Raw genomic sequence first — 9,235 nt, forward strand, 5'->3', positions numbered from 1 at the left:
GGCACAAGAGGTAAAGTGGCATGCCCAAGGTCATGAGGCCAGCGAGCTGCAGGGCAGAGTTGAAGCTGTGGTCCAGCTCCGAAGCAGGTGCCCTCCACTACATCTCACTGCCCGCTCGTGCCTGGGTGACTTAGTTGTATAACTTACTGAGTCTGCTGTGGGGGCAGGCACACGGCTAGAATCCTGACGGGTGTATTTTGCTGTTTGATTGGTCATGCAGTCTACGTCACTGCATCCTGGGGCTGGCCTGTGAGTGATGCGTGTGTGCTGGTGGTTGTTGGCCACAGTCCTGGGCTGGCCCAGAGGTGACCACTTGTGTGTTAGTTGGCATCAGCATGGTCTGGGGCCAGCCTGTAGGTGACCACATGTGCATTGGTGAACTGTGTATGTAACCCCTCACCCCCATGCATTCCCTGCGACCCCTGCCCACCTGCCCAGCCACCGTAGCAGGGGATGGGCTTTCTCCATAGTTTTGATTGTGCTCCCAAGGTGGGGAGGGTGGTGGACAGGTTTCAGAGAGAGCCTGGGGCCATAGCCCTGTGCCTGCTGAGGCTTGTCCCCAAGAAGGGACAAGGGCAGGAAGACCAGAATTGCACTTATCCGTGAGAGGGCATTGCTTGGTCTAAGAGAACCACTTAAAAAGTTGGATTGAGTAGAAAAGGGCCCAAGCCGCAGGCCCACCCTGGTCTGCCTGTGTGCCCGGACCAGGATCCATCTCTCCAGTCTCAAGTCCCTGGTTGACAGTACGCAAGTAAAGTTCTTCTCCAGGACCCCCAGCTGTGTAAGGCTGCAGGGGGAGAAGAGCTGGGACAGAACATCATTCCCAAACAGAGCCAAGAGCCCCCATTCCTGGACCTGAAGCTGTTTCTTCCTTGTCACCAAGTTCTCTACAATCTGTGCCAGGGCTACTTCCCTCCTCCTTCCCAGCATTCCTCACACTCCACATGCACCAGCCTCCCTGAAATGCCAAAGCTTGCTCCTCTCCATGCCCCGGTGCCTGCAGGTTCCTCTGCCAAGAACTCCCTTCTTCTTATCCCAATTCATACTGCAAGAAGCCCAACAGACAGCCCTGGTCGTAGAGACATGCCCGAGGTCCCTGCGCTTCCCTGTCCTGCAGCAACACAGCGCCTCCCATTACAGTGATGCCCCCCAAGGTCACAGGGCCTGTCCCCGCCACACCCCCGATTACACTGAGGCCGCCCGCTGTCACAGGGCCTGTCCCCGCCACACCCCCGATTACACTGAGGCCACCCGCTGTCACAGGGCCTGTCCCCGCCACACCCCCGATTGCACTGAGGCCGCCCACTGTCACAGGGCCTGTCCCCGCCACACCCCCGATCGCACTGAGGCCGCCCGCTGTCACAGGGCCTGTCCCCGCCACACCCCCGATCGCACTGAGGCCGCCCGCTGTCACAGGGCCTGTCCCCGCCACACCCCTGATTGCACTGAGGCCGCCCGCTGTCACAGGGCCTGTCCCTACCAGGTCGTCAGTGACCAGTGCAGCTGCCCCACTGTCACAGTGTCTCCCTGCCATGTCCTCGATGACCAGTGAGGTCGGCTGCTGTCACGGGGCCTGTCCCCTTTATGCCCGGTGCCTGCAGTTATGACATGCTGGCTTCTGGAGTCCCTCTCCCTGCTCCCGAACAGTCCCACATCTCCACTTGTACCCTGGGCGGCCCATCTTCCCATATCTGTGCCAGCACACCGTGTTGAAGGACAGGTGCTAGGGTGTACACCCAATTCCAGGGCCTCTGGACAGCTCGGCGGGGTGTGGGCCTGTGGCCATGGTGCCCTCTGAAAGCTCTGGGAGCTGTCTGGGAGTTTGGGAGGTACTGAGCTCTGTTCCTACCAGTAGAGGGAACTTGGGTGGGTCTCTCAGCATGTCCATGAACCTGCGACGCTGACACCACCACCCGATGGCCACTGTGGCAAATCGCCGTGCTCGGCCCTGCTGCACCCTGTCTGGAAGCTGCAGGTGTCTCAGGACTTGGGGAAAAGGTGCCCCCCTCCCCAGGTGCATGATCTCTTAGGTGTGTGACTGCAGGCTGGCCTCTGAGCACATGGGGCATGATACAGGGGGCGTTGGTTGGCAGTGAATACGCTCAGCAGGAGGGCTGGCTCACTCACCATGCAGCTGGTAACATCAAGGGGCATCTGATGACCTGGTTCCTAGCGTGAGCTTCCATTGTGCTGTGCCTTTTAGGCACTGGACCATCGACTTGGGCACAAGGTCTCAGTCCTCTTGCAGACCCTGCTCTCACATGCATGTCCTTCCGCACTGTTTGAATAAGGCCCTGCAGAAGCGCAGTGACCTGCCCAGGTCTGGGACGAGGCCCAGCTGGGCAGAGCCCACGTCTCCTGCTTGCCCATGCCATCTCCATCCACCAGGCCTTCTCTGAGCACTGACTCAGACACTCTGGTCAGCCCCTTGGATTCAGCAGTTTAAAAATAACCTGTTGCCATCAAATCAATTCCAACTCATAGCGACCCTATAGGAAGAGTAGAACTGACCCGTAGTGTTTACAAGGAACAGCTGGTGGATTTGAACTGCTGGCCTTTCAGTTAGCAGCCATGCTCTTAACCACTTTGCCACCAGGGCTCCATTTTAGCAAAAAGACAGAGCAATATCTTCCTGGCGCTTCATAAAGGGTGGACTGGCATTACCAGGAATCCCCTTGAAAGCAGAGGAGCAGGTCATTCTCCTGCTGAGGACCTAAACAGGCACTGCCACGCTGTGTCTCCTAATACTTCTGCATTCGTGTCTTTTTCTTTCTGTTTTTTCATTGTGGCAAATATATATGTAACAAAACATTGCCATTTCAACATTTTTTACAATTCAGTGGCATTAATTATGTTTATCATGTTGTTCAACCATCACCATTATCCATTTCCAAATTTTCCCTTCACCCACAACAGAAGCTCAGTGTCCCCTAAGCAGTGAAGCCCCCTTAACCCCCACCCCGACCCCTGGTAACCACTAATAAACTTTAGTCACTATACCCTTGCCTATTCTAGATATTTCACATAGGTGGGCTCATGCAGTATCTGTCCTTTCGTGACTGACTTATCTCACTCAGCATATTGCTTTCAAGGTTCATCTGTGTTATAGTGTGTTCCAGAACTTCCTTTCTCTTTATGGCCACTCTGTTAGGATGATCAGAGCCCTGCACTGTTCTGCAGCCTCCCCTGGGGCTGATCGTCCTCAAGGGGGCCTTCTCCAGCCTTGCTCCGCACAGCTCCGCTGCTCAGCTTCTGTTTCTGAACTGAGACCTGACCAGCTTGCTCCCTGCTCAGAACCTGTCCCTGCCTCCCTCCTGCCCCGTGACCTCTCCTCCACACCTTTGTGCACACGGGGCGTGTGGGCCTGCCTGGGACCTCCTACCCATGCTGCTGTCACCCAGTGGAGTCCGGGGCCCCCTAGGTTGTCCACCCCTCCCTAGTCCCAGCCCCAACATGCCTGGGACAGAGCAGGCATTGATTGCACTGACCGGCCAGCTCCCAGAGTCACCAGAGCCCGCAGTGCTCTCCAGGCTCCAGGGTGCTCGCACCGATGTCCCCTCAGCAGCCCGCATCGTGGGGGGCAGGGAGTCTCTGCTACATCCCCTGGCTCCATGCCGCCTCCTCTGCTTTCGAAGGGACTCCTGGTGTGGCCACCTGCCAGCTCACTGCTGAGCCCTGTGGCCCTTCTCTTCTCTGAGGCAGCTCTCGCTGAGGTTCTCCTCCTCTGCCTTCTCCTGGAATTCCTGACCCAGCTCCTTCCCCAGGCTTGCCACTGTCATCTCACACATGCACGTTCTTCCGCACTGTTTGAATAAGGCCCTACAGCAGAGATCTACGGTGAGGATCGCAGGCCACTTGGAGCACAGGAGCATCTGGGTCTAGAGGGACACAGAAGCCCCGTTCCTCTCCGCACGCAGGCCGGGCTCCGCAGAGTAGACCGCATGCTGGCGCCAGTGAGGTGGTGCTAGCAGCTTCTTTGTGTCTCTGGGCAGTTATTCGGATATTGTATTACCTTCTCACAAAATAAGGCAGCAGCAGTGAAATGCAAGACCTCGCCCAAATGGTAAGACTCTGTGGTTTTGTGAATGCACTGCTCTAGAGCTCAGGAGGTTGTCCAGACCTCATTGGCTTTGAACTGAAGAATTGTGGGTTCAGTTGTGAAAGGAAAGAGCAAAATCTTACTGCACTATGTTATGTAATTTTGTGCCTAAGAGGCATGAGAAATGACTTTCTTTTTTTTTTTTTGGTTTTTGGAGAAGGATGTCTCCCCTTTATAGCCTGCCCATCACTTGCTCAAGTTTCGCACATGCATTTGGGGCACAGTAAGTTCCTGTTGGAGCCCTGGTGGTGCAGTGGTTAAGAGCTCAGGCTGCTAATCAAAAGGTTGGCCGTTCGAATCTACCAGCCGCTCCTTGGAAACCCTATGGGGCAGTTCTACTCTGTCCTGTAGGGTTGCTGTGAGTTGGAATTGACTCAAGGGCAACTTTTTTGGGGGGAGCTTTTAAGTTCCTGCTGGGGAACTGAGTGTAGTTGGAGGCTCAGGCTGCTCTAGTCCCCAGGGTCCCTAGATGAAGATCTTTGCTGGTTAAAGGATCAGCAGCCTTTGGGGCCATCATCCAGGAAAGCACCCTGAAGAATCTCAGCACTACCCATTTTTTCTTAACTATTAAACTCTTTTTTTTTTTTTTGTAATATTTTACTGTGTTTTTGGTGAAAGTTTACACAGCAAATTAGGTTCCCATTTAACTATTTCTATACATACATATTGTTCAGATACATTTTTCACAATGTATCAACATTCTCATTATTTCCATTCTGGTTGTTCCGCTTCCATTAATCTAACTTCCCTGCACTGCCGCCAGCCCCCTTACTGTCTCATCTTTGCCTTAGGGTAAATGTTGGCTGTTTGGTCTCACAGATGATTTTTTTTTTATGTTTTTTTTTTTCATTTATTGTGGTAGTTTAACTGAAAGTTTGTATTTCAAGTTAGTCTCTTATACAAAAATTTATACATACATTGTTATGTGACCCTAATTACTCTCCCTATACTGTGACAGCACACTCCTCCTTTCCACCCCTGATTTCCCATGTCCATTTAACCAGCTCCTAACCCTCTCTGCCTTCTCATCTTACCTCCAGACAGAAGCTGTCCCTTTAGTCTTATGTATCTACTTGAGTTAAGCAGCACAGTCTTCATGAGTATCATTTTATGTCCCACAGTCCAGTCCAATCTTTGTATGAAGAGTTGGCCTCGGAAGTTGTTTTAGTTCTAGGCTGACATTCCGGGGGCCATGCTTTCCAGGTTCCCTCCAGTCTCAGTCAGACCATTAAGTCTAGTCTTTTTACGAGAATTTGAGTTCTGCACCCCACCTTTCTCCTGCTCCGTCAGGGACTCTCCGTTGTGTTCCCAGTCAGGGCGGTCATTGGTGGTAGCCAGGCACCATCTAGTTCTTGCGGTCTCAGACTGATGAAGTCTCTGGTTTATGTGGCCCTTTCTGTCTCTTGGGCTAATACTTTCCTTGTGTCTTTGGTGTTCTTCGTTCTCCTTTACTCCAGGTAGTTGGGACCAACTGATGTATCTTAGATGGCCACTTGCAAGCTTTTAAGACCCCAGATGCCACTCACCAAAGTAGGATGCAGAACATTTTCTTAATAAACTTTCTTATTGCCAATTGACCTAGATGTCCCTTGAAACCATGGTCCCCAGACACTTGCCCCTGCTACTCTGTCCCTCAAAGTGTTTGATTGTATTCAGGAAGCTTCTTAGCTTTGGTTTAGTCCAGCTGTGCTGACTTCCCTGTAGTGTGTGCTGTCCTTCCCTTTGCCTAAGGTAAATCTTGTCTACTATCTAGTTAGTGAATAACCTTCTTGCTCCCTCACCACCCTCGTAACCATCACAGAATGTTTTCTTCTGTGTTTAAACCTTTCCTTGAGTTCTTATAATAGTGGTCTTGTACAGTATTTGTCCTGTGACTGACTCAGTTCAGTCAGCATAATGCCCTCCAGCTTCCTCCAAGTTATGTTTCATGGCTTCATCGTTGTTCTTTTTTGTTGGGTAGTATTCCATTGTGTGGATATACCATAATTTGTTTATCCATTCATCTGTTGATGGGCACCTAGGTTGTTTCCACCTTTTTGCTATTGTGAAGAGTGATGCAATGAACATGGGTGTGCATATATCTATTCGTGTGACGGATCTTATTTCTCTAGGGTGTATTCCAAGGAGCGGGATTGCCGGATACTATGGTACGTCTATTTCTAGCTTTTTAAGGAAGCACAAAATTGATTCCCAAAGTGGCTGTACCATTTTACATTCCCACCAACAATGTATAAGTGTTCCCGTCTCTCCACAACCTCTCCAGCAGTTATTATTTTGTGTTTTGGGGATTAATGCTAGCCTTGTTGGGGTGAGATGGTATCTCATTGTAGTTTTGATTTGCATTCCTGTAATTGCTGATCGTGAGTGTTTCTTTATGTGTCTGTTAGCTGCCTAAATGTCTTCTTTGGTGAAGTGCCTGTTCATATCCTTTGCCCGTTTTTTAATTGGGTTCTTTTGGTTGTTGAGGTATTGCAGTATCTTGTAGATTTTAGAGATTAGATGCTGATCAGATTTGTCAGATTTTCCCAGTCTGTAGGTTGTCTTTTGACTCTTTTGTGGAGTCTTTTGATGAGCATAAGTGTTTGATTTTTAGGAGCTCCCAGTTATCTAGTCTCTCTTCTGGTGCTTGTGCATTGTTACTTATGGTTCGTATTCTGCTTATGCCATGTATTAGGCCTCCTAAAGTTGTTCCTATTTTTTCTTCCATGATCTTTATCATTTTTGATTTCGTATTTAGGTCTTTGATCCATTTTGAGTTAGTTTTTGTGCGTGGTGTGAGGTATGGGTCTTGTTTCAGTTTTTTGCAGATGGATATCCAGTTATGCTGGCACCATTTGTTAAAGAGACTGTCTTTTCCTCAGTTAATGGACTTTGGGCATTTGTCAAATTATCAGCTGCTCATAGGTAGATGAATTTATGTCTGGATTCTCAATTCTATTACATTGGTCTATGTATCTGTTGTTGTACCAGTACCAGGCTGCTTTGACGACTTTGGCAGTGTAATAGGTTCTAAAATCAGGTAGTGTGAGGCCTCCTACTTTGTTCTTCTTGAGTAATGCTTTACTTATTTACCACCTCTTCCCTTTCCATATGAAGTTGGTGATTTGTTTCTCCATCTTATTAAAAAATGCTGGTGGAATTTGGGTTGGGATTGCCTTGTATCTGTAGATCACTTTCGGTAGAATTGAATTTTCACAATGTTGAGTCTACCTATCCATGAGCAAGGTATGTTTTTCCACTTATGCAGGTCTCTTTTGTTTTTTTGCAGTAGTGTCTTGTAGTTTTCATTGTATAGGTCTTTTATGTCTCTGGTTAGATTTATTCCTAAGTATTTTATCTTCTTGGGGGCTATTGTAAATGGTATTGATTTGGTGATTTCCTCTTCGAAGTTCTCTTTGTTGGTGTGAAGGAATCCAACTGATTTTTGTATGTTTATCTTGTATCCTGAAACTTTGCTGAAATCTTCTATTAGTTCCATTAATTTTCTTGTGAATTCTTTGGGGTTTTCTATGTATAAGATCATATCATCTTCAAATAGAGATACTTTCACTTCTTCCCTACCGATTTGGATGCCCTTTATTTCTTTTTCTAGCCTAATTGGTCTGGCTAGGACCTCCAGCACAATGTTGAATAAGAGTAGTGATAAAGGGCATCCTTGTCTGGTTCCCGTTCTCAAGGGGAATGCTTTCAGAGTCTCTCCATTTACGATGATGTTGGCTGTTGGCTTTGTATAAATGCCCTTAATTATGTTGAGTAATTTCCCTTCTATTCCTATTTTGTTGAGTTTTTCTCATGAATGGGTGTTGGACTTTGCCAAATGCCTTTTCTGCAGCGATTGATAAGATCGTGTGGTTCTTATCTTTAGTTTTATTAATGTGATGGATTACTTTGATTGTTTTTCTATTTTTGAACCATCCCTGCATACCTGGTATAAATCCCACTTGATCATGGTGAATTATTTTCTTTATATGTTGCTGAATTCTATTGGCTACAATGTTGTTGAGGGTTTTTGTGTCAATGTTCATGAGGGATATTGGTCTGTAATTTTCTTTTTTTGTGGTATCTTTACCTTATTTGGTATCAGGGTTATGCTGGCTTCATAGAATGTGTTTGGGAGTATTCTATCATTTTCTGTGCTCTGAAATACCTTTAGTAGTAATGGTGTTAACTCTTGTCTGAAAGTTTGGTAGAATTCTCCAGTGAAGCTGTCCAGGCCAGGGCTTTCTTTTGTTGGGACTTTTAAAATTACCTTTTCAGTCTTTTCTTTTGTTGTTGGTTTATTTAGTTGTTCTACCTCTGTTTGTGTTAGTTTAGGTAGGTAGTGAGTTTCTAGAAATTAGTCTATTTCCTCTAGGTTTTCAAATTTGTTTAGAGTACAGTTTTTCATAGTATTCTGTTATGATTCTTTTAATTTCAGTCAGGTTTGTTGTGATATCACCCATCTCATTTCTTATATGGGTTATTTGCTTCCTCTCCCTGTTTTTCTTTTGTCAGTTTGGCCAATGGTTTAGCAATTTTGTTGATCTTGTCAGGGAACCAGCTTTTGATCTTGTTAACTCTTCTAATTGTTTTTCTATTCTCTATTTCATTTAATTCTGTTCTGATTCTTATTATTTCTTTTCTTCTGGCACCTGAGGGCTTCTTTTGCTGCTCTCTCTCTGCTTGTTCCAGATGTAGGGTTAATGTTTTGATTTTGGCCCTTCTTTTTCGATGTGTGCATTTATTGCTATAAACTGACCTCTGAGCACTGCTTTTGCTGTGTCACAAAGGTTCTGGTAGGTTGTATTTTCGTTGTTGTTTGAGTCTATGAATTTCTTTATCCCATCCTTAGTTTCTTCTATAACCCAGCAATGTTTTAGCAAGGTGTTGTTCAGTTTCCATGTGCTTGATTTTTTTCCCTTGCTTTTTCTGTTGTTGATTTCTACTTTTATAGCATTATGATCAGAAAAGATGCTTTGTAATATTTTGATACTTTGGATTCCGTTAAGGCTTGCTTTATGGTCTAATATGTGGTCTATTCTGGAGGCTGTTCCATGTGTGTTGGAAAAGAAAGTATACTTGGCTGCTGTTGTGTGGAGTGTTTGGTATATGTCTGTGAGATCAAGTTGGTTGATTGTAGCATTTAGCTCTTCTGTG

General features: G+C 47.0%; 1 protein-coding gene across 1 annotated transcript in view; it reads left to right on the forward strand.

Annotated features, from left to right (window-relative positions):
- Nucleotides 1-9,235, forward strand: part of ADCY1 (adenylate cyclase 1) — a 250,518-nt gene that overhangs the window by 223,249 nt on the left and 18,034 nt on the right. The window lies entirely within an intron of this gene.

Source organism: Trichechus manatus, unplaced genomic scaffold, assembly GCF_000243295.1.
Source record: "Trichechus manatus latirostris isolate Lorelei unplaced genomic scaffold, TriManLat1.0 scaffold00155, whole genome shotgun sequence".
Lineage (NCBI taxonomy): Eukaryota > Metazoa > Chordata > Mammalia > Sirenia > Trichechidae > Trichechus > Trichechus manatus.